We start from the raw sequence: 23850 nt of genomic DNA on the forward strand, positions 1-23850 counted from the left end.
GCGAGCAATCAACTCAGAATGACCCCCATAGTGTATTGCAAGAAAATATCTGTAAATCCAATGGTACCGTAAGTGCGGTATATACTCGCACTTCTTTGCGGGGCGAGAACATCTCCCCTAAGTGAAGTCAGCCCTATGAATAGAGTTTGTGTGATCCCTGTGCAGCAGTCACAGAAAGGGTTCATCTCTGCAGTTTGTCACTCAAATTACATTGTTGCATTTTTTCTAGAAGTGGATCTGAGAGCTGTTACCCGCAGACCAGCTACAATAATTATCCCGGTATAGTGCGCAAGGGCATAGAAGGGAGCGGCTCAAGAAAAGAGAAGTGGAAACAGACAGCAAACTAGGCTGGAGAGAGACCTGAGACAAAGAGATCTGAATTATACGAGAGCCGACCAGGGGAAACACAAATTATGCAGTCAAGTTTCCCACATTTGGGGAAATCGCAGGAGCAGCACACCCAGAGTGCAATGGGTGAGCCTTGCCCTGGGAGAAGCACCTTCATGATCATAGTATCTCACCTGGCAGGTAAGTAGGAGTTGGGCTAGAGCTGGGGAGGGTCGCTGCTCGGGCACCCCCCTGTCAAGTGAAGTAGATCCAACTGAGGCAGCACAAGGAAACTCTCGAAAGAAGAACAAGGCTAGAGGAAGATCTGAGACAAAGAAATCTGACTTTTACCAGAGCTGACCAGTGGAAAGCACAAACACAGTCCCTCACTACCACAAATAATGAAGTCAAGTTTCCCACATTTGGGGAAATCACAGGGGTCAGCATACCCAGAATGCAATGAATGAACCTCACCCTGGGAGAACAATCTTCATGACCATGGTATCTCCTATGCAAAATAAGTTTGATTTGGGATAGGGCTGGGGAGGGCCGCTGCTCAGGCACATCTCTGTCAAGTAAGGGAGATTCAACTGAGGCAGCACAAGGGAACTCTCATCTGGGGACAACAACTGCAGGGAGAACACATATTTTCAGATGAACATGGGAGGGCAGAAGGCTGCCTAATACTGAAGCACCCCCAAACAACAAACCAAATGCAACAACTAGTACAAGCATTCCTGGGGGAAGGTCTGCAGAAGACGGATTTGCATACGGTGATGTCATCCAAGCAGTGGGCCAAAGTTGGCTGGAACCCTCATCTGCATATGAAAAGAGAAAAGGGGTATGCAGGGCATGGCGGCCTTTTGCGGCGCTTGGATGACCCTTAGTTTGCATTAAATACCCCCACCCTCCTTCTGTGTGGGGCTCATGTTGGCCATGCCCCAGCCCCTGAAGCATTCAAGCTGATTTCTTGCAGCAGCTGGGCACTGTAAAAGCTCCAGAGCTGCTCTGTAAGGCAAGTAAAAGGGTGTGGGCCCTGCAGCACTACCTGTAGTTTGCATTGTGCATTGTAAGGCACAAAGTAAGCAGACGGGAGGAGAAGTCAGGATAGTGCACAAGGGTATAGAAGGGAGGGGCTCAAGAAAAAAGAAGTGGAAACAGACAGCAAACTAGGCTGGAGAGAGACCTGAGACAAAGAGATCTGAATTATATGAGAGCCGACCAGGGGAAACACAAATTACGCAGTCAAGTTTCCCACATTTGGGGAAATCACAGGGGCAGCACACCAAGAGTGCAATGGGTGATCCTTGCCCAGGGAGAAGCAACTTCATGATCATAGTATCTCACCTGGCAGGTAAGTAGGACTTGGGCTAGAGCTGGGGAGGGTCGCTGCTCGGGCAGCCCCCTGTCAAGTGAAGGAGATCCAACTGAGGCAGCACAAGGGAACTCTCGAAAGAAGAACAAGGCTAGAGGAAAATCTGAGACAAAGAAATCTGACTTTTACCAGAGCTGACCAGAGGAAAGCACAAACACAGTCCCCCACTACCACAAATAATGCAGTCGAGTTTCCCACATTTGTGGAAATCACAGGGGTCAGCAAACCCAGAATGCAATGAATGAACCTCACCCTGGGAGAACAATCTTCATGACCATGGTATCTCCTATGCAAAATAAGTATGATTTGGGATAGGGCTGGGGAGGGCCGCCTCTCAGGCACATCTCTGTCAAGTAAAGGAGATTCAACTGAGGCAGCACAAGGGAACTCTCATCTGGGGACAACAACTGCAGGGAGAACACATATTTTCAGATGAACATGGGAGGGCCGAAGGCTACCTAATACTGAAGCACCCCAAAACAACAAACAAAATGAAACAACTAGTGCAAGCATTCCTGGGGGAAGGCCTGCAGCAGATGGATTTGCATATGGTGATGTCATCCAAGCAGTGGGTCAAAGTTGGCTTCAACCCTCGTCTGCATATGAAAAGAGAAAAGGGGCGTGCAGGGCATGGCAGCCTTTTGCGGCGCTTGGATGACCCCTAGCTCGCATTAAACACCTCCACCCTCCTTCGGTGTGGGGCTCATGTTGGCTATGCCCCAGCCCCTGAAGCATTCAAGCTGATTTCTTGCAGCAGCTGGGCACTGTAACAGCTCCAGAGCTGCTCTGTAAGGCAAATAAAAGGGTGTGGGACCTGCAGCACTACCTGTAGTTCGCATTGTGCGTTGGAAGGCAAAAAGTAAGCAGACGGGAGAAGTCAGGATAGTGCGCAAGGGCATAGAAGGGAGCGGCTCAAGAAAAGAGAAGTGGAAACAGACAGCAAACTAGGCTGGAGAGAGACCAGAGACAAAGAGATCTGAATTATACGAGAGCCGACCAGGGGAAACACAAATTATGCAGTCAAGTTTCCCACATTTGGGGAAATCGCAGGAGCAGCATACCCAGAGTGCAATGGGTGAGCCTTGCCCTGGGAGAAGCACCTTCATGATCATAGTATCTTACCTGGCAGATAAGAAGGAGTTGGGCTAGAGCTGGGGAGGGTCGCTGCTCGGGCAGCCCCCTGTCAAGTGAAGGAGATCCAACTGAGGCAGCACAAGGAAACTCTCGAAAGAAGAACAAGGCTAGAGGAAGATCTGAGACAAAGAAATCTGACTTTTACCAGAGCTGACCAGAGGAAAGCACAAACACAGTCACTCACTACCACAAATAATGCAGTCAAGTTTCCCACATTTGGGGAAATCACAGGGGTCAGCATACCCAGAATGCAATGAATGAACCTCACCCTGGGAGAACAATCTTCATGACCATGGTATCTCCTATGCAAAATAAGTATGATTTGGGATAGGGCTGGGGAGGGCCGCTGCTCAGGCACATCTCTGTCAAGTAAAGGAGATTCAACTGAGGCAGCACAAGGGAACTCTCATCTGGGGACAACAACTGCAGGGAGAACACATATTTTCAGATGAACATGGGAGGGCAGAAGGCTGCCTAATACTGAAGCACCCCCAAACAACAAACCAAATGCAACAACTAGTACAAGCATTCCTGGGGGAAGGTCTGCAGAAGACGGATTTGCATACGGTGATGTCATCCAAGCAGTGGGCCAAAGTTGGCTGGAACCCTCATCTGCATATGAAAAGAGAAAAGGGGTATGCAGGGCATGGCGGCCTTTTGCGGCGCTTGGATGACCCCTAGTTCGCATTAAATACCCCCACCCTCCTTCTGTGTGGGGCTCATGTTGGCCATGCCCCAGCCCCTGAAGCACTCAAGCTGATTTCTTGCAGCAGCTGGGCACTGTAACAGCTCCAGAGCTGCTCTGTAAGGCAAGTAAAAGGGCGTGGGCCCTGCAGCACTACCTGTAATTTGCATTGTGCATTGGAAGGCACAAAGTAAGCAGACGGGAGGAGAAGTCAGGATAGTGCACAAGGGTATAGAAGGGAGGGGCTCAAGAAAAAAGAAGTGGAAACAGACAGCAAACTAGGCTGGAGAGAGACCTGAGACAAAGAGATCTGAATTATATGAGAGCCGACCAGGGGAAACACAAATTACGCAGTCAAGTTTCCCACATTTGGGGAAATCACAGGGGCAGCACACCCAGAGTGCAATGGGTGATCCTTGCCCAGGGAGAAGCAACTTCATGATCATAGTATCTCACCTGGCAGGTAAGTAGGAGTTGGGCTAGAGCTGGGGAGGGTCGCTGCCCGGGCACCCCCCTGTCAAGTGAAGGAGATCCAACTGAGGCAGCACAAGGGAACTCTCGAAAGAAGAACAAGGCTAGAGGAAAATCTGAGACAAAGAAATCTGACTTCTACCAGAGCTGACCAGAGGAAAGCACAAACACAGTCCCCCACTACCACAAATAATGCAGTCGAGTTTCCCACATTTAGGGAAATCACAGGGGTCAGCATACCCAGAATGCAATGAATGAACCTCACCCTGGGAGAACAATCTTCATGACCATGGTATCTCCTATGCAAAATAAGTATGATTTGGGATAGGGCTGGGGAGGGCCGCTGCTCAGGCACATCTCTGTCAAGTAAAGAAGATTCAACTGAGGCAGCACAAGGGAACTCTCATCTGGGGACAACAACTGCAGGGAGAACACATATTTTCAGATGAACATGGGAGGGCAGAAGGCTGCCTAATACTGAAGCACCCCCAAACAACAAACCAAATGCAACAACTAGTGCAAGCATTCCTGGGGGAAGGCTGCAGCAGATGGATTTGCATATGGTGATGTCATCCAAGCAGTGGGTCAAAGTTGGCTTCAACCCTCGTCTGCATATGAAAAGAGAAAAGGGGCGTGCAGGGCATGGCGGCCTTTTGCGGCGATTGGATGACCCCTAGTTCGCATTAAACACCTCCACCCTCCTTCGGTGTGGGGCTCATGTTGGCTATGCCCCAGCCCCTGAAGCATTCAAGCTGATTTCTTGCAGCAGCTAGGCACTGTAACAGCTCCAGAGCTGCTCTGTAAGGCAAGTAAAAGGGCGTGGGCCCTGCAGCACTACCTGTAGTTCGCATTGTGCGTTGGAAGGCACAAATTAAGCAGACGGGAGAAGTCAGGATAGTGCGCAAGGGCATAGAAGGGAGCGGCTCAAGAAAAAAGAAGTGGAAATAGACAGCAAACTAGGCTGGAGAGAGACCTGAGACAAAGAGATCTGAATTATACGAGAGCCGACCAGGGGAAACACAAATTATGCAGTCAAGTTTCCCACATTTGGGGAAATCGCAGGAGCAGCACACCCAGAGTGCAATGGGTGAGACTTGCCCTGGGAGAAGCACCTTCATGATCATAGTATCTCACCTGGCAGGTAAGTAGGATTTGGGATAGAGCTGGGGAGGGTCGCTGCTCGGGCACCCCCCTGTCAAGTGAAGTAGATCCAACTGAGGCAGCACAAGGAAACTCTCGATAGAAGAACAAGGCTAGAGGAAGATCTGAGACAAATAAATCTGACTTTTACCAGAGCTGACCAGAGGAAAGAACAAACACAGTCCCCCACTACCACAAATAATGCAGTCGAGTTTCCCACATTTGGGGAAATCATAGGGGTCAGCATACCCAGAATGCAATGAATGAACCTCACCCTGGGAGAACAATCTTCATGACCATGGTATCTCCTATGCAAAATAAGTATGACTTGGGATAGGGCTGGGGAGGGCCGCTGCTCAGGCACATCTCTGTCAAGTAAAGGAGATTCAACTGAGGCAGCACAAGGGAACTCTCATCTGGGGACAACAACTGCAGGGAGAACACATATTTTCAGATGAACATGGGAGGGCAGAAGGCTGCCTAATACTGAAGCACCCCCAAACAACAAACCAAATGCAACAACTAGTGCAAGCATTCCTGGGGGAAGGCCTGCAGCAGATGGATTTGCATATGGTGATGTCCTCCAAGCAGTGGGTCAAAGTTGGCTTCAACCCTCGTCTGCATATGAAAAGAGAAAAGGGGCGTGCAGGGCATGGCGGCCTTTTGCGGCGCTTGGATGACCCCTAGTTCGCATTAAACACCTCCACCCTACTTCGGTGTGGGGCTATGCCCCAGCCCCTGAAGCATTCAAGCTGATTTCTTGCAGCAGCTGGGCACTGTAACAGCTCCAGAGCTGCTCTGTAAGGCAAGTAAAAGGGTGTGGGCCCTGCAGCACTACCTGTAGTTTGCATTGTGCGTTGGAAGGCACAAAGTAAGCAGACGGGAGAAGTCAGGATAGTGCGCAAGGGCATAGAAGGGAGCAACTCAAGAAAAGAGATGTGGAAACAGACAGCAAACTAGGCTGGAGAGAGACCAGAGACAAAGAGATCTGAATTATACGAGAGCCGACCAGGGGAAACACAAATTATGCAGTCAAGTGTCCAACATTTGGGGAAACCGCAGGAGCAGCACACCCAGAGTGCAATGGGTGAGCCTTGCCCGGGGAGAAGCACCTTCATGATCATAGTATCTCACCTGGCAGGTAAGTAGGAGTTGGGCTAGAGCTGGGGAGGGTCGCTGCTCGGGCACCCCCCTGTCAAGTGAAGGAGATCCAACTGAGGCAGCATATGGAAACTCTCGAAAGAAGAACAAGGCTAGAGGAAGATCTGAGACAAATAAATCTGACTTTTACCAGAGCTGACCAGAGGAAAGCACAAAAACAGTCCCCCACTACCACAAATAATGCAGTCGAGTTTCCCACATTTGTGGAAATCACAGGGGTCAGCATACCCAGAATGCAATGAATGAACCTCACCCTGGGAGAACAATCTTCATGACCATGGTATCTCCTATGCAAAATAAGTATGATTTGGGATAGGGCTGGGGAGGGCCGCTGCTCAGGCACATCTCTGTCAAGAATTTATAAAGTCTATACATATATATAACCAAATGTCAATATATATATATAGAACCCAGCGCTCCTATCAAAACTTATCTATTTCACCAATTTGTTGCTTATTTAATCTTTATACATCTATTAATTTTCACCATATATTATAAAATGCTGCTCCCATAGGTAGTACTGTTCTACCAATAATAAACCAAATTTTAAAGATAATCACACTTGTTATCAAGGGAGCGCAAAAAATAAAATATACAAGCTCTTTATTTTTAAAAAATATATATAGACAGAAGAAACCAACATTCAATAAAATACAATGGAGTCAACATATATAGGCACCACTATCCATATCTAAATGTAATCAGGATCTATTTCATATTGCCCTTGATGACAACGGAATGTTTATTAAAGGGTCCAAAAAATCCTACTGGATACAGCTGTTGTAATTTAATCGTTACTTTCCAATTGTAATTGATACATTAAATTCCTTCTTGTGGATGAACAGCAACAGTTGTAACCAACGCCTCTTTTCTCTAACGTCCTAAGTGGATGCTGGGGACTCCGTAAGGACCATGGGGAATAGCGGCTCCGCAGGAGACTGGGCACATCTAAAGAAAGCTTTAGGACTATGTGGTGTGCACTGGCTCCTCCCCCTATGACCCTCCTCCAAGCCTCAGTTAGATTTCTGTGCCCGACGAGAAGGGTGCACACTAGGGGCTCTCCTGAGCTTCTTAGTGAAAGTTTTAGTTTAGGTTTGTTATTTTCAGTGAGACCTGCTGGCAACAGGCTCACTGCATCGAGGGACTAAGGGGAGAAGAAGCGAACTCACCTGCGTGCAGAGTGGATTGGGCTTCTTGGCTACTGGACATTAGCTCCAGAGGGACGATCACAGGCCCAGCCTGGATGGGTCCCGGAGCCTCGCCGCCGGCCCCCTTACAGAGCCAGAAGAGCGAAGAGCGAAGAGGTCCGGAAAAATCGGCGGCAGAAGACGTTCCTGTCTTCAATAAGGTAGCGCACACCTGTGCGCCATTGCTCTCAGCACACTTCATACTCCGGTCACTGAGGGTGCAGGGCGCTGGGGGGGGGCGCCCTGAGACGCAATAAAACATGATAAAAATACCTTACATGGCAAAAAATACATCACATATAGCTCCTGGGCTATATGGATGCATTTAACCCCTGCCAGAATATACAGAAAAACGGGAGATAAGGCCGCCGAAAAGGGGGCGAAGACTATCTCCTCAGCACACTGGCGCCATTTTCCCTCACAGCTCAGTTGGAGGGAAGCTCCCTGGCTCTTCCCTGCAGTCACTACACTACAGAAAGGGTTAAAAAAAGAGAGGGGGGCACTAATTAGGCGCAGTATTAAAACATACAGCAGCTATAAGGGGAAAAACACTTATATAAGGTTATCCCTGTATATATATATATATATATAGCGCTCTGGTGTGTGCTGGCATACTCTCCCTCTGTCTCCCCAAAGGGCTAGTGGGGTCCTGTCCTCTATCAGAGCATTCCCTGTGTGTGTGCTGTGTGTCGGTACGTTTGTGTCGACATGTATGAGGAGAAAAATGATGTGGAGACGGAGCAGAGTGTCTGTAACAGTGATGTCACCACCTAGGGGGTCGACACCTGAGTGGATGTACTGTTGAAAATTACGTGACAGTGTCAGCTCTGTATAAAAAAACAAAACAAAAAAAACAGTGGTTGACATGAGACAGCCGGCTACTCAGCTTGTGCCTGTCCAGACATCTCATAGGCCGTCAGGGGCTCTAAAGCGCCCGTTACCTCAGATGGCAGATACAGACGCCGACACGGATACTGACTCCTGTGTCGACGGTGAAGAGACAACCGTGATTTCCAGTAGGGCCACACGTTACATGATTGAGACAATGGAAAATGTTTTATACATTTCTGATAATACGAGTACCACCAAAAAGGGGTATTATGTTCGGTGAGGGAAAAACTACCTGTAGTTTTCCTGAATCTGAGAAATAAAATGAGGTGTGTGATGATGCGTGGGTTTCCCCCCGATAACAATTGATAATTTCTTAAAAAGTATTGGCTGTATACCCTTTCCCGCCAGAGGTTAGGGTGCGTTGGGAAACACCCCCTAGGGGGGATAAGGCGCTCACACGCTTGTAAGAACAAGGGCTCTACCCTCTCATGAGATGGCCGCCCTTAAGGATCCTGCTGATAGAAAGCAGGAGGGTATCCAAAAATGTATTCACACACATACTGGTGTTATACTGCGACCAGCAATCGCCTCAGCCTGGAGGTGCAGTGCTGGGTTGGCATGGTCGGATTCCCTGACTGGAAATATTGATATCCTAGATAAGGATAGTATATTATTGCCTATAGAGCATTTAAAAGATGCATTTCTATATATGCATGATGCACAGCGGAATATTTGCCGACTGGCATCAAGTATAAGTGCGTTGTCCAATTCTACCAGTAAAATGGTCAGGTGATGCGGATTCCAAACAGCATTTGGAAGAATTGCCTTTGAAAGGGGACATTTGGGGTCGGTCTTTTAGACCTGGTGGCCACGGCAACAACTGGGAAATCCACGTTTGTACCCCAGGTCGCCTCTCAAAATAAGACGCCGTATTATCAGGCGCAGTCCTTTGTTGGCAAGCGGACAAAAGGTTCCTCTTTTCTGCTCGTGACAGAGGGAGAGGAAAAAGGCTGAAGAGATTAGCCAGTTCCCAGGAACAGAAACCCTTTCCCGCCTCTGCCAAGCCCTCAGTATGACGCTAGGGCCTTACAAGCTCAGGCACGGTGGGGGCCCGTTCTCAATGAATTTCAGTGCGCAGTGGGCTCACTCGCAAGTAGACCCCTGGATCCTTCAGGTAATTTCTCAAGGGTACATATTGGAATTCGAGACGTCTCCCCCTCGCCGTTTCCAAAAGTCGGCTTTACCGACGTCTCCCTCTGACAGGGAGGCAGTTTTGGAAGCCATTCACAAGCTGTATTCCCAGCAGGTGATAATCAAGGTACCCCTCCTGCAACAGGGAACGGGGTATTATTCCACACTATTGTGGTACCGAAGCCAGACGGCTCGGTGAGACCGATTCTAAATCTAAAATCTAAAATCTTTGAACACTTACATACAGAGGTTCAAATTCAAGATTGAGTCACTCAGAGCAGTGATTGCGAACCTGGAAGAAGGGGACTACATGATGTCTCGGGACATCAAGGATGCATACCTTCATGTCAAAATTTACCCTTCTCACCAAGGGTACCTCAGGTTATGGTACAGAACTGTCACTATCAGTTCAGACGCTGCCGTAGGGATGGTCCACGGCACCCCGGGTCTTTACCAAGGTAATGGCCGAAATAATATCCCTTCGAAGGAAGGGAATTTTAGTTATCCCTTACTTGGACGATTCCCTGATAAGGGTAAGATCCAGGGAACAGTTGGAAGTCGGTGTAGCACTATCTCAGGTAGTGTTGCGGCAGCACGATTGGATTCTCAATATTCCAAAATCGCAGCTGGTTCCGACGACTTGTCTTCTGTTTCCTAGGGATGTTCCTGGACACAGTCCAGAAAAAAGGTGTTTCTCCCGGAAGAGAAAGCCAGGAACCTCCTAAAACCGAACCAAGTCTCAGTGCATCAATGCACAAGGGTTCTGGGTAAAAATGGTGGCTTCCTACGAAGCAATCCCATTCGTTATATTCCACGCAAGAACTTTCCAGTGGAACCTACTGGACAAATGGTCCGGGTCGCATTTTCAGATGCATCAGCGGATAACCCTGTCACCAAGGACAAGGGTATCCATCCTGTGGTGGTTGCAGAGTGCTCATCTTCTAGAGGGCCGCAGATTCGGCATTCAGGACTGGGTCCTGGTGACCACGGATGCCAGCCTGCGAGGCTGGTGAGCAGTCACACAGGGAAGGAATATCCAGGGCTTAGGGTCAAGCCTGGATACATCACTTCACATAAATATCCTGAAGCTAAGGGCCATTTACAATGCTCTAAGCTTAGCAAGACCTCTGCTTCAAGGTCAGCCGGTGTTGATCCAGTCGGACAACATCATGGCAGTCACCCACGTAAACAGACAGGGTGGCACAAGAAGCAGGAGGGCAATGGCAGAAGCTGCAGGGATTCTTCGCTGGGCGGAAAATCATGTGATAGCACTGTCAACAGTATTCATTCCGGGAGTGGACAACTGGGAAGCAGACTTCCTCAGCACGACCTCCACCCGGGAGAGTGGGGACTTCACCCAGAAGTCGTCCACATGATTAAAAAACTCGACAGGTATTGCGCCAGGTCAAGAGACCCTCAGGCAATAGTTGTAGACGCTCTGGTAACACTGTGGGTGTACCAGTCAGTGTATGTGTTCCCTCCTCTGCCTCTCATACCCAAGGTACTGAGATTGATAAGATGGAGAGGAGAAAGCACTATATTCGTGGCTCCGGATTGGCCAAGAAGGACTTGGTAACCGGAACTTCAAGAGATGCTCACGGAGGATCCGTGGCCTCTACCTCTAAGAAGGGACCTGCTCCAGCAAGGACCCTGTCTGTTCCAAGACTTACCGCGGCTGCGTTTGACGGCATGCCGGTTGAACACCGGATCCTGAAGGAAAAAAGGCATTCCGGATGAAGTCATCCATATCCTGATCTAAAGCCAGGAAGGATGTAACCGCAAAAACATTATCACCGCAATTGGCGAAAATATGTTGCGTAGTGCGAGGCCAGTAAGGCCCGACGGAGGAAATTCAACTGGGTCGATTCCTACATTTCCTGCAAACAGGAGTGTCTATGGGCCTGAAATTGGGGTCCATTAAGGTTCAGATTTCGGCCCTGTCAATTTTCTTCCAAAAAAGAACTAGCTTCAGTCCCTGAAGTTTAGACGTTTGTAAAAGGGGTACTGCATATACAGCCTCCTTTTGTGCCTCCAGTGGCAATTTGGGATCTCAATGTAGTTTGGGTTCCAAAAGTCACATTGGTTTGAACCACTTAAATCTGTGGAGTTAAAATATCTCACATGGAAAGTGGTCATGCTGTTGGCCCTGGCCTGGGCCAGGCGCGTGTCAGAATTGGCGGCTTTATCCTGTAAAAGCCCTTATCTGATTTTCCATTCGGACAGGGCAGAATTGAGGACTCGTCCTCAGTTTCTCCCTAAGGTGGTTCCAGCGTTTTCACCTGAACCAACCTATTGTGGTGCCTGCGGCAACTAGGGACTTGGAGGAATCCAAGTTGCTGGATGTTGTCAGGGCCCTGAAAATATGTTTCCAGGACGGCTGGAGTCAGGAAATCTGACTCGCTGTTTATCCTGTATGCACCCAACAAGCTGGGTGCTCCTGCTTCTAAGCAGACTATTGCTCGTTGGATTTGTAGTACAATTCAGCTTGCACATTCTGTGGCAGGCCTGCCACAGCTAAAATCTGTAAGAGCCCGTTCCACAAGGAAAGTGGGCTCATCTTGGGCGGCTGCCCGAGGGGTCTCGGCTTTACAACTTTGCCGAGCAGCTACTTGGTCAGGGGCAAACACGTTTGCTAAATTCTACAAATTTGATACCCTGGCTGAGGAGGACCTGGAGTTCTCTCATTCGGTGCTGCAGAGTCATCCGCACTCTCCCGCCCGTTTGGGAGCTTTGGTATAATCCCCATGGTCCTTACGGAGTCCCCAGCATCCACTTAGGACGTTAGAGAAAATAAGAATTTACTTACCGATAATTCTATTTCTCATAATCCGTAGTGGATGCTGGGCGCCCATCCCAAGTGCGGATTGTCTGCAATACTTGTACATAGTTATTGTTACAAAAATCGGGTTATTATTGTTGGGAGCCATCTTTTCAGAGGCTCCTCTGTTATCATACTGTTAACTGGGTTCAGATCACAAGTTATACGGTGTGATTGGTGTGGCTGGTATGAGTCTTACCCGGGATTCAAAATCCTTCCTTATTGTGTACGCTCGTCCGGGCAAAGTATCCTAACTGAGGCTTGGAGGAGGGTCATAGGGGGAGGAGCCAGTGCACACCACATAGTCCTAAAGCTTTCTTTAGATGTGCCCAGTCTCCTGCGGAGCCGCTATTCCCCATGGTCCTTACGGAGTCCCCAGCATCCACTACGGACTATGAGAAATAGAATTATCAGTAAGTAAATTCTTATTATTTACTGCAGTTAAAGTTCATATGTAACTCACGTGAGTAATGAAAGAAAACAGGGGGAGAGCGCTGTGATGGTTGGTGAAACACAGCGGTATGCTACGACCCCCGTTAACCGTGGATGGATCTTATTGGCACTCGCGGTCGGGATATTTCTCCCTGCCGTGGGGTAGAGACCTCCTTTTGCTCGGTCTCAAATTGCTTTTTCCCCTTCACCGCTGTCTTTACATCAGACGTCCGCCGTGATGTAGCTCGTTCATGAACGGGCTTATATCTCAGCAATCAGAGTGTCCGGTAATCACCTTCCTTACGCGTTTCTCCGCTGTTATCCAAGAGCGGTTTCGTCAGAGGATACATCAGCAGCCTAGCAGGCTCTTTTTAAAATGCACCGGACCAATAGCATTACTAATTAGTTGATTGGATACATACATGTACTAATTGGATGCATACATGTAATGACTCACATATGGAACAACTTTCTAATTGCAATTGCACATATAAAGGCATTTCATAATATAAAAATAAGCAACATGGTGATTAAAAATAATAATAAAATAAGCAACAAGGTGGTTTAAAAAAATAACAGAAAATATATAATCTATATACAGATTAACCTATAATCTTTCAATCAATACCTCATATCTATAATCACATATACATAATTCAGAGACTCAGCACTAAGGATCCCCATTTACTTATATAAAACCTTTTAGGGTAACATAAATCCATGCCACTACTAAAGCAGTTCTTGTGGCGCAGGGGAAACATCAAATGCACTCTATGCAGCTAGTCCCATGTTTGAATCCAACCCGCTCAGCTTAACATCCATATTATTTATTTACTTTTAATGGGATCATTCTATCAATTCATTTTTACCTTTAATTTTTGTTAATATTATTTCTATATTTCATTATTTTAACCCCTGGAATAACTACATTGCTGTTTAAACAACAAAAAGAATTGAAGAAAAAATAAATATTAAACAGACAATTTAAGGATTCGAAGATTTAAATATTTAAAGATTTTAAAATTTAAAACAGGGAGGGGGGGGAGGGAGGGGGGCCTTTTGGGAGAAGGAGGGGAAAAAAATAAAAATAGAAAAAAAAAATATATATATAGAACCAAGAGAAAGTGTAAAAAGAGGATGGAGGAAGAAATCTGATGTTCATCATTACTAGTGGATTTTACTAAAGAACTTTAAAGGAACACACACAACAGAATTATACAGTTTCATCCTAAGAGGAAAGCTGTTTCCAAAATAGCTACTTCTAATAATTTTGTTTATTTATTAAACATACAATAAATGGATATTCAATAAATAATATATTAGGTAAATCAATAGATAAAATCTTCAGAGACTGCCAATGTTGTTCAGTTCGATGCTCTCATTCAGACCATCAGGTGTAAGGGTACCCAAAGAAAAAATCCAAAATGCCTCCCTTGTCAAGTAAAGGAGATTCAACTGAGGCAGCACAAGGGAACTCTCATCTGGGGACAACAACTGCAGGGAGAACACATATTTTCAGATGAACATGGGAGGGCAGAAGGCTGCCTAATACTGAAGCACCCCCAAACAACAAACCAAATGCAACAACTAGTACAAGCATTCCTGGGGGAAGGCCTGCAGCAGATGGATTTGCATATGGTGATGTCATCCAAGCAGTGGGTCAAAGTTGGCTTCAACCCTCGTCTGCATATGAAAAGAGAAAAGGGGCGTGCAGGGCATGGCGGCCTTTTGCGGCGCTTGGATGACCCCTAGTTCGCATTAAACACCTCCACCCTACTTCGGTGTGGGGCTCATGTTGGCTATGCCCCAGCCCCTGAAGCATTCAAGCTGATTACTTGCAGCAGCTGGGCACTGTTATAGCTCCAGAGCTGCTCTGTAAGGCAACTAAAAGGGTGTGGGCCCTGCAGCACTACCTGTAGTTCGCATTGTGCGTTGGAAGGCACAAAGTAAGCAGACGGGAGAAGTCAAGAAAGTGCGCAAGGGCATAGAAGGGAGTGGCTCAAGAAAAGAGAAGTGTAAACAGACAGCAAACTAGGCTGGAGAAAGACATGAGACAAAGAGATCTGAATTATACGAGAGCCGACCAGGGAAAACACAAATTATGCAGTCAAGTTTCCCACATTTGGGGATATCGCAGGAGCAGCACACCCAGAGTGCAATTGGTGAGCCTTGCCCTGGGAGAAGCACCTTCATGATCATAGTATCTCACCTAGCAGGTAAGTAGGAGTTGGGCTAGAGCTGGGGAGGGTCGCTGCTCGGGCACCCCCCTGTCAAGTGTAGGAGATCCAACTGAGGCAGCACAAGGGAACTCTCGAAAGAAGAACAAGGCTAGAGGAAGATCTGAGACAAAGAAATCTGACTTTTACCAGAGCTGACCAGAGGAAAGCACAAACACAGTCCCCCACTACCACAAATAATGCTGTCAAGTTTACCACATTTGGGAAAATAACAGGGGTCAGCATACCCAGAATGCAATGAATGAACCTCACCCTGGGAGAACAATCTTCATGACCATGGTATCTCCTATGCAAAATAAGTATGATTTGGGATAGGGCTGGAGAGGGCCGCTGCTCAGGCACATCTCTGTCAAGTAAAGGAGATTCAACTGAGGCAGCACAAGGGAACTCTCATCTGGGGACAACAACTGCAGGAGGTACACATATTTTCAGATGAACATGGGAGGGCAGAAGGCTGCCTAATACTGAAGCACCACCAAACAACAAACCAAATGCAACAACTAGTGCAAGCATTCCTGGGGGAAGGCCTGCAGCAGATGGATTTGCATATGGTGATGTCATCCAAACAGTGGGTCAAAGTTGGCTTCAACCCTCGTCTGCTTATGAAAAGATAAAATTGGCATGCAGGGCATGGCGGCCTTTTGCGGTGCTTGGATGACCCCTAGTTCGCATTAAACACCTCCACCCTCCTTCGGTGTGGGGCTCATGATGGCTATGCCCCAGCCCCTGAAGCATTCAAGCTGATTTCTTGCAGCAGCTGGGCACTGTAACAGCTCCAGAGCTGCTCTGTAAGGCAAGTAAAAGGGTGTGGGCCCTGCAGCACTACCTGTTGTTTGCATTGTGTGTTGGAAGGCACAAAGTAAGCAGACGGGAGAAGTCAGGATAGTGCGCAAGGGCATAGAAGGGAGCAACTCAAGAAAAGAGAAGTAGAAACAGACTGCAAATTAGGCTGGAGAGAGACCTGAGACAAAGAGATCTGAATTATACGAGAGCCGACCAGGTGAAACACAAATTATGCAGTCAAGTGTCCAACATTTGGGGAAACCGCAGGAGTAGCACACCCAGAGTGCAATGGGTGAGCCTTGCCCTGGGAGAAGCACCTTCATTATCATAGTATCTCACCTGGCAGGTAAGTAGGAGCTGGGCTAGAGCTGGGGAGGGTCGCTGCTCGGGCACCCCCCTGTCAAGTGAAGGAGATCCAACTGAGGCAGCACAAGCGAACTCTCGAAAGAAGAACAAGGCTAGAGGAAGATCTGAGACAAAGAAATCTGACTTTTACCAGAGCTGACCAGAGGAAAGCACAAACACAGTCCCTCACTACCACAAATAATGCAGTCCAGTTTCCCACATTTGGGGAAATCACAGGGGTCAGCATACCCAGAATGCAATGAATGAACCTCACCCTGGGAAAACAATCTTCATGACCATGGTATCTCCTATGCAAAATAAGTATGATTTGGGATAGAGCTGGGGAGGGCCGCTGCTCAGGCACATCTCTGTCAAGTAAAGGAGATTCAACTGAGGCAGCACAAGGGAACTCTCATCGGGGGACAACAACTGCAGGGAGAACACATATTTTCAGATGAACATGGGAGGGCAGAAGGCTGCCTAATACTGAAGCACCCCCAAACAACAAACCAAATGCAACAACTAGTGCAAGCATTCCTGGGGGAAGGCCTGCAGCAGATGGATTTGCATATGGTGATGTCATCCAAGCAGTGGGTCAAAGTTGGCTTCAACACTCATCTGCATATGAATAGAGAAGAGGGGCGTGCAGGGCATGGCGGCCTTTTGCGGCGCTTGGATGACCCCTAGTTCGCATTAAACACCTCCACCCTCCTTCGGTGTGGGGCTCATGTTGGCTATGCCCCAGCCCCTGAAGCATTCAAGCTGATTTCTTGCAGCAGCTGGGCACTGTAACAGCTCCAGAGCTGCTCTGTAAGGCAAGTAAAAGGGCGTGGGCCCTGCAGCACTACCTGTAGTTCGCATTGTGTGTTGGAAGGCACAAAGTAAGCATACGGGAGAAGTCAGGATAGTGCGCAAGGGCATAGAAGGGAGCGGCTCAAGAAAAGAGAAGTGGAAACAGACAGCAAACTAGGCTGGAGAGAGACCTGAGACAAAGACATCTGAATTATACGAGAGCCGACCAGGGGAAACACAAATTATGCAGTCAAGTTTCCCACATTTGGGGAAATCACAGGGGCAGCACACCCAGAGTGCGATGGGTGAGCCTTGCCCTGGGAAGAGCACCTACATGATCATAGGATCTCACCTGGCAGGTAAGTAGGAGTTGGGCTAGAGCCGGGGAGGGTCGCTGCTCGGGCACCCCCCTGTCAAGTGAAGGAGATCCAACTGAGGCAGCACAAGGGAACTCTCGAAAGAAGAACAAGGCTAGAGGAAGATCTGAGACAAAGAAATCTGACTTTTACCAGAGCTGACCAGAGGAAAGCACAAACACAGCCCCCCACTACCACAAATAATGCAGTCGAGTTTCCAACATTTGGGGAAATCACAGCGGTCAGCATAACCAGAATGCAATGAATGAACCTCACCCTGGGAGAACAATCTTCATGACCATGGTATCTCCTATGCAAAATAAGTATGATTTGGGATAGGGCTGGGGAGGGCCGCTGCTCAGGCACATCTCTGTCAAGTAAAGGCGATTCAACTGAGGCAGCACAAGGGAACTCTCATCTTGGGACAACAACTGCAGGGAGAACACATATTTTCAGATGAACATGGGAGGGTAGAAGGCTGCCTAATACTGAAGCACCCCCAAACAACAAACCAAATGCAACAACTAGTGCAAGCATTCCTGGGGAAGGCCTGCAGCAGATGGATTTGCATATGGTGATGTCATCCAAGCAGTGGGTCAAAGTTGGCTTCAACCCTCGTCTGCATATGAAAAGAAAAAAGGGATGTGCAGGGAATGGCGGCCTTTTGCGGCGCTTGGATGACCCCTAATTCGCATTAAACATCTCCACCCTCCTTCGGTGTGGGGCTCATGTTGGCTATGCCCCAGCCCCTGAAGCATTCAAGCTGATTTCTTGCAGCAGCTGGGCACTGTAACAGCTCCAAAGCTGCTCTGTAAAGCATGTAAAAGGGTGTGGGCCCTGCAGCACTACCTGTAGTTTGCATTGTGCGTTGGAAGGCACAAAGTAAGCAGACAGGAGAGGTCAGAATAGTGCGCAAGGGCATAGAAGGGAGCGGCTCAAGAAAAGAGAAGTGGAAACAGACAGCAAACTAGGCTGGAGAGAGACCTGAGACAAAGAGATCTGAATTATACGAGAGCCGACCAGGGGAAACACAAATTATGCAGTCAAGTTTCCCACATTTGGGGAAATCACAGGGGCAGCACACCCAGAGTGCAATGGGTGAGCCTTGCCCTGGGAGAAGCACCTACATGATCATAGTATCTCACCTGGCAGGTAAGTAGGAGTTGGGCTAGAGCTGGGGAGGGTCGCAGCTCGGGCACCCCCCTGTCAAGTGAAGGAGATCCAACTGAGGCAGCACAAGGGAACTCTCGAAAGAAGAACAAGGCTAGAGGAAGATCTGAGACAAAGAAATCTGACTTTTACCAGAGCTGACCAGAGGAAAGCACAAACACAGTCCCCCACTACCACAAATAATGCAGTCAAGTTTCCCACATTTGGGGAAATCACAGGGGTCAGCATACCCAGAATGCAATGAATGAACCTCAACCTGGGAGAACAATCTTCATGACCATGGTATCTCCTATGCAAAATAAGTATGATTTGGGATAGAGCTGGGGAGGGCCGCTGCTCAGGCACATCTCTGTCAAGTAAAGGAGATTCAACTGAGGCAGCACAAGGGAACTCTCATCGGGGGACAACAACTGCAGGGAGAACACATATTTTCAGATGAACATGGGAGGGCAGAAGGCTGCCTAATACTGAAGCACCCCCAAACAACAAACCAAATGCAACAACTACTGCAAGCATTCCTGGGGGAAGGCCTGCAGCAGATGGATTTGCATATGGTGATGTCATCCAAGCAGTGGGTCAAAGTTGGCTTCAACCCTCGTCTGCATATGAAAAGAAAAAAGGGATGTGCAGGGCATGGCGGCCTTTTGCGGCGCTTGGATGATCCCTAATTCACATTAAACACCTCCACCCTCCTTCGGTGTGGGGCTCATGTTGGCTATGCCCCAGCCCCTGAAGCATTCAAGCTGATTTCTTGCAGCAGCTGGGCACTGTAACAGCTCAAGAGCTGCTCTGTAAAGCATGTAAAAGGGTGAGGGCCCTGCAGCACTACCTGTAGTTTGCATTGACGTTGGAAGGCACAAAGTAAGCAGACAGGAGAGGTCATAATAGTGCGCAAGGGCATAGAAGGGAGCGGCTCAAAAAAAAAGAAGTGGAAACAGACTGCAAACTAGGCTGGAGAGAGACCTGAGACAAAGAGATCTGAATTATATGAAAGCCGACCAGTGGAAACACAAATTATGCAGTCAAGTTTCCCACATTTGGGGAAATCACAGGGGCAGCATACCCAGAGTGCAATGGGTGAGCCTTGCCCTGGGAGAAGCACCTTCATGATCATAGTATCTCACCTGACAGGTAAGTAGGAGTTGGGCTAGAGCTGGGGAGGGTCGCTGCTTGGGCACCCCCCTGTCAAGTAAAGGAGATCCAACTGAGGCAGCACAAGGGAACTCTCGAAAGAAGAACAAGGCTAGAGGAAGATCTGAGATAAAGAAATCTGACTTTTACCAGAGCTGACCAGAGGAAAGCACAAACACAGTCCCCCACTACCACAAATAATGCAGTCAAGTTTCCCACATTTGGGGAAATCACAGGGGTCAGCATACCCAGAATGCAATGAATGAACCTCACCCTGGGAGAACAATCTTCATGACCATGGTATCTCCTATGCAAAATAAGTATGATTTGGGATAGGGCTGGGGAGGGCCGCTGCTCAGGCACATCTCTGTCAAGTAAAGAAGATTCAACTGAGGCAGCACAAGGGAACTCTCATCTGGGGACAACAACTGCAGGGAGAACACATATTTTCAGATGAACATGGGAGGGCAGAAGGCTGCCTAATACTGAAGCACCCCCAAACAACAAACCAAATGCAACAACTAGTGCAAGCATTCCTGGGGGAAGGCCTGCAGCAGATGGATTTGCATATGGTGATGTCATCCAAGCAGTGGGTCAAATTTGGCTTCAACCCTCGTCTGCATATGAAAAGAGAAAAGGGGCGTGCAGGGCATGGCGGCCTTTTGCGGCGCTTGGATGACCCCTAGTTCGCATTAAACACCTCCACCCTCCTTCGGTGTGGGGCTCATGTTGGCTATGCCCCAGCCCCTGAAGCATTCAAGCTGATTTCTTGCAGAAGCTGGGCACTGTAACAGCTCCAGAGCTGCTCTGTATGGCAAGTAAAAGGGTGTGGGCCCTGCAGCACTACCTGTAGTTCGCATTGTGCGTTGGAAGGCACAAAGTAAGCAGATGGGAGAAGTCAGGATAGTGCGCAAGGGCATAGAAGGGAGTGGCTCAAGAAAAGAGAAGTGGAAACAGACAGCAAACTAGGCTGGAGAGCTCTTCTGTCTATATTTTGCAAACATGCTCTTGTCCTCTCCAGCTGCTCCATGTAGATTTGACGTCTGGAAAGGTGCATAACCCACTGACAAGCAGGCACACTCCTGCATGAGTTTTCTCTCTCACTAGCTGGATGATACACAATCATTTGCATGTGCTCCACCTCCGACACACCACCCACCCAACCACCCAGTGACCAAAGCCACCCACAAGCCAACTGGCTCCGTGATTTAATTTGCACAGTGTAGTCATCCAGGCAGCATGTCCTTCTCAATGGAAGGATCTCTGGTTCCATGGAATCTTCCACATTGGAATGCTGCGGAATAAAAAGGATTTAAATATTCAGCTTGCTAGCATTCAATGTACCTGCGGCTTGGCTTTAGCACATGGGTCTTCATCCTGTGGCCCTCCAGCTGCTGTGAAACTACACATCCCAGCATGCCCTGCCACAGTTTTGCTATTAAGGTATGCTAAAACTGAGGCAGGGCATGCTGGGATGTGTAGTTCCACAGCAGCTGGAGGGTCGCAGGTTGAAGACCCATGTTCTAGCATGCCTGTTCTATGATGCATGTACCGTGATGTCACAATCAGCTTGGAATGGGGTGTCTAGCAGGCATTTGCTGACAGCCACTTGAGGGAGACACACATCAGGAGATGCAGCATATCGGAGGTCTTCGATGCCTTTCCAGCAAATGCACACCACCTGCTGCTGGTCTGGACACAAAACAATGCCCACAATCGAAGTCCCAAAATGCCCAACTACAGGATTCATGTAAGTAGTGAATTTAGGAATGAATTTAGAAGTAGGAAATGAAGTTAGTTCACAAGTACATTCAAATTCAGATCTAAAGTCTAGGTAGGCCTCACGTCCTGGCAGCCCCCAGCACTTAAAAATGCCTTGATTAGAGGTAGAGAATTAAATGTAGATAAAAAGTAGACACAAAATAAGACTCCACAGAGCAGTTATCAGGTGTCTTTATCAATTGTTGCATTTAAAAAATCAAGCAATTAGGGAACACAATGTTGCAACAATGTAACCCTATTTGCAAAATAGTACTAAATAAGTTTGTCGATGTAAGACATTTGCAAAGGCGCATCCAAAACACGCTGGAAAATGCAACTGAATCTGTTTTTGGAGGCTAGAATAGGAAATGTGCATCGGTCCTACAAGTACTGAAAGCTCTTCTACCATCTCCCTTTTCTGAAAAGCCATTTAATATATGGTTCCCAGATAGGGGACATATCAGATATTGCCTTTCAAAAGCAGCAAATATCATACCACTTCTATTGCCATCAAAGATAAACATTGATTGTTTTCAGATATTGGATTGAAAAAGCAGTCTTTATTGACATAAAGAAGCAAAAAAACATACATAAACATTACACACATAAGTACTGTGTTGCAGCACAGATAAAACACAATACAAATGCTGTCGGTATAGTACAGTTCAAGAACTACAGCACAGGCCAGCCTACACTATAAATCATGAACTGCACTATACATTTAAACAATACAATAATACAACAGTTAATAAGGCTATGGGTGTGGAGTGTAAGAGGGTGAGGGAATCACAAGCCCGAAGCTTTATTGAAAGACAGACACATATAAAGGGAGGATTAATAAATACAAAGATATCCTTTACTATAGAATGTAGTCCAATCCGGTCTTTCAACTCTTCCACAACTTAAAAACGGATAGTGTTCCCAAGCCTTCCATCCTGGAATATCTTCAGTCTCTCGCCAATGAAGAAAACAATCCCTCCAGCAGACTCTTCAACCACGATACAAGATCACAGCCAAAAGGGCGAGAAGCAACTACACTTGCGTTTAACCAAAATAGCTAAAACTTAGTGGAGGAAAGTGCAGTGCACCAAAACATAAGCTGACACAATCATGGAGAATGCGCCAGCATATATGCTCTTCTATCTATATTTTGCAAACCTGCTCTTGTCCCCTCCAGCTGCTCCATGTAGATTTGACGTCTGGCAAGGTGCATAACCCACTGACAAGCAGACACACTCCTGCATGAGTTTTCACTCTCACTAGCTGGATGATACACATTCATTTGCATGTGCTCCACCTCCGACACACCGCCCACCCAACCACCCAGTCACCAGAGCCACCCACAAGCCAACTGGCTCCGTGACTTAATTTGCACAGTGCAGTCATCCAGGCAGCATGTCCTTCTCAATGGAATAATCTCTGGTTCCATGGAATTTTCCGCATTGGAATGCTGCGGAACAAAAAGGATTTAAACATTCAGCTTGCTAGCATTCAATGTACCTGCGGCTTGGCTCTAGCACATGGGTCTTCATCCTGTGGCCCTCCAGCTGCTGTGAAACTACACATCCCAGCATGCCCTGCCACAGTTTTGCTATTAAGGTATGCTAAAACTGAGGCAGGGCATGCTGGGATGTGTAGTTCCACAGCAGCTGGAGGGTCGCAGGTTGAAGACCCATGTTCTAGCATGCCTGTTCTATGATGCATGTTCCGTGAAGTCACAATCAGCTTGGAATGGGGTATCTAGCAGGCATTTGCTGACAGCCACTTGAGGTAGACACACATCAGGAGATGCAGCATATCGGAGGTCTTCGATGCCTTTCCAGCAAATGCACACCACCTGCTGCTGGTCTGGACACAAAACAATGCCCACAATCGAAGTCCCAAAATGCCCAACTACAGGATTCATGTAAGTAGTGAATTTAGGAATGAATTTAGAAGTAGGAAATTAAGTTAGTTCACAAGTACATTCAAATTCAGATCTAAAGTCTAGGTAGGCCTCACGTCCTGGCAGCCCCCAGCATTTAAAAATGCCTTGATTAGAGGTAGGGAATTAAATGTAGATAAGAAGTAGACGCAAAATAAGACTCCACAGAGCAGTTATCAGGTGTCTTTATCAATTGTTGCATTTAAAAAATCAAGCAATTAGGGAACACAATGTTGCAACAATGTAACCCTATTTGCAAAATAGTACTAAATAAGTTTGTCGATGTAAGACATTTGCAAAGGCGCATTTAAAACACACTGGAAAATGCAACTGAATCTGTTTTTGGAGGCTAGAATAGGAAATGTGCATCGGTCCAACAAGTACTGAAAGCTCTTCTACCATCTCCCTTTTCTGAAAAGCCATTTAATATATGGTTCCCAGATAGGGGACATATCAGATATTGCCTTTCAAAAGCAGCAAATATCATACCACTTCTATTGCCATCAAAGATAAACATTGATTGTTTTCAGATATTGGATTGAAAAAGCAGTCTTTATTGACATAAAGAAGCAAAAAAACATACATAAACATTACACACA

The 23850-nt window shown here is 47.5% G+C and overlaps 20 non-coding genes and 2 pseudogenes across 20 annotated transcripts; all 22 read right to left on the minus strand.

Moving 5' to 3' along the window:
* Positions 1–373: 373 nt before the first annotated feature.
* LOC135035053 (U1 spliceosomal RNA) lies at positions 374–536 on the minus strand. Its single transcript, XR_010230146.1, has one exon. It is a non-coding gene; the product is annotated as a U1 spliceosomal RNA (small nuclear RNA).
* A 152-nt stretch (positions 537–688) lies between these two features.
* Positions 689–852, minus strand: LOC135035046 (U1 spliceosomal RNA). Its single transcript, XR_010230139.1, has one exon. It is a non-coding gene; the product is annotated as a U1 spliceosomal RNA (small nuclear RNA).
* Positions 853–1547: 695 nt separating this feature from the next.
* Positions 1548–1689, minus strand: LOC135035006 (U1 spliceosomal RNA; annotated as a pseudogene).
* Positions 1690–1841: 152 nt separating this feature from the next.
* On the minus strand, positions 1842–2005 carry LOC135035026 (U1 spliceosomal RNA). Its single transcript, XR_010230118.1, has one exon. It is a non-coding gene; the product is annotated as a U1 spliceosomal RNA (small nuclear RNA).
* Positions 2006–2676: 671 nt separating this feature from the next.
* Positions 2677–2839, minus strand: LOC135034999 (U1 spliceosomal RNA). Its single transcript, XR_010230094.1, has one exon. It is a non-coding gene; the product is annotated as a U1 spliceosomal RNA (small nuclear RNA).
* Positions 2840–2991: 152 nt separating this feature from the next.
* Positions 2992–3155, minus strand: LOC135035036 (U1 spliceosomal RNA). The gene has a single exon (XR_010230127.1). It is a non-coding gene; the product is annotated as a U1 spliceosomal RNA (small nuclear RNA).
* Positions 3156–3850: 695 nt separating this feature from the next.
* On the minus strand, positions 3851–3992 carry LOC135034997 (U1 spliceosomal RNA; annotated as a pseudogene).
* Positions 3993–4144: 152 nt separating this feature from the next.
* Positions 4145–4308, minus strand: LOC135035003 (U1 spliceosomal RNA). Its single transcript, XR_010230097.1, has one exon. It is a non-coding gene; the product is annotated as a U1 spliceosomal RNA (small nuclear RNA).
* Positions 4309–4978: 670 nt separating this feature from the next.
* LOC135034971 (U1 spliceosomal RNA) lies at positions 4979–5141 on the minus strand. The gene has a single exon (XR_010230071.1). It is a non-coding gene; the product is annotated as a U1 spliceosomal RNA (small nuclear RNA).
* A 152-nt stretch (positions 5142–5293) lies between these two features.
* On the minus strand, positions 5294–5457 carry LOC135035022 (U1 spliceosomal RNA). The gene has a single exon (XR_010230114.1). It is a non-coding gene; the product is annotated as a U1 spliceosomal RNA (small nuclear RNA).
* A 661-nt stretch (positions 5458–6118) lies between these two features.
* LOC135034984 (U1 spliceosomal RNA) lies at positions 6119–6281 on the minus strand. Its single transcript, XR_010230084.1, has one exon. It is a non-coding gene; the product is annotated as a U1 spliceosomal RNA (small nuclear RNA).
* A 152-nt stretch (positions 6282–6433) lies between these two features.
* LOC135035030 (U1 spliceosomal RNA) lies at positions 6434–6597 on the minus strand. Its single transcript, XR_010230122.1, has one exon. It is a non-coding gene; the product is annotated as a U1 spliceosomal RNA (small nuclear RNA).
* An 8216-nt stretch (positions 6598–14813) lies between these two features.
* LOC135034995 (U1 spliceosomal RNA) lies at positions 14814–14976 on the minus strand. Its single transcript, XR_010230092.1, has one exon. It is a non-coding gene; the product is annotated as a U1 spliceosomal RNA (small nuclear RNA).
* Positions 14977–15128: 152 nt separating this feature from the next.
* On the minus strand, positions 15129–15292 carry LOC135035037 (U1 spliceosomal RNA). The gene has a single exon (XR_010230128.1). It is a non-coding gene; the product is annotated as a U1 spliceosomal RNA (small nuclear RNA).
* A 671-nt stretch (positions 15293–15963) lies between these two features.
* Positions 15964–16126, minus strand: LOC135034998 (U1 spliceosomal RNA). The gene has a single exon (XR_010230093.1). It is a non-coding gene; the product is annotated as a U1 spliceosomal RNA (small nuclear RNA).
* Positions 16127–16278: 152 nt separating this feature from the next.
* On the minus strand, positions 16279–16442 carry LOC135035039 (U1 spliceosomal RNA). The gene has a single exon (XR_010230131.1). It is a non-coding gene; the product is annotated as a U1 spliceosomal RNA (small nuclear RNA).
* Positions 16443–17113: 671 nt separating this feature from the next.
* LOC135035000 (U1 spliceosomal RNA) lies at positions 17114–17276 on the minus strand. The gene has a single exon (XR_010230095.1). It is a non-coding gene; the product is annotated as a U1 spliceosomal RNA (small nuclear RNA).
* Positions 17277–17428: 152 nt separating this feature from the next.
* LOC135035043 (U1 spliceosomal RNA) lies at positions 17429–17592 on the minus strand. Its single transcript, XR_010230135.1, has one exon. It is a non-coding gene; the product is annotated as a U1 spliceosomal RNA (small nuclear RNA).
* Positions 17593–18262: 670 nt separating this feature from the next.
* On the minus strand, positions 18263–18425 carry LOC135034973 (U1 spliceosomal RNA). The gene has a single exon (XR_010230073.1). It is a non-coding gene; the product is annotated as a U1 spliceosomal RNA (small nuclear RNA).
* A 152-nt stretch (positions 18426–18577) lies between these two features.
* Positions 18578–18741, minus strand: LOC135035032 (U1 spliceosomal RNA). Its single transcript, XR_010230124.1, has one exon. It is a non-coding gene; the product is annotated as a U1 spliceosomal RNA (small nuclear RNA).
* Positions 18742–19411: 670 nt separating this feature from the next.
* LOC135034978 (U1 spliceosomal RNA) lies at positions 19412–19574 on the minus strand. The gene has a single exon (XR_010230078.1). It is a non-coding gene; the product is annotated as a U1 spliceosomal RNA (small nuclear RNA).
* A 152-nt stretch (positions 19575–19726) lies between these two features.
* LOC135035019 (U1 spliceosomal RNA) lies at positions 19727–19890 on the minus strand. The gene has a single exon (XR_010230111.1). It is a non-coding gene; the product is annotated as a U1 spliceosomal RNA (small nuclear RNA).
* Between the last annotated feature and the right edge of the window lie 3960 nt (positions 19891–23850).

Source organism: Pseudophryne corroboree, unplaced genomic scaffold (genome assembly GCF_028390025.1).
Source record: "Pseudophryne corroboree isolate aPseCor3 unplaced genomic scaffold, aPseCor3.hap2 scaffold_588, whole genome shotgun sequence".
Classification (NCBI taxonomy): domain Eukaryota; kingdom Metazoa; phylum Chordata; class Amphibia; order Anura; family Myobatrachidae; genus Pseudophryne; species Pseudophryne corroboree.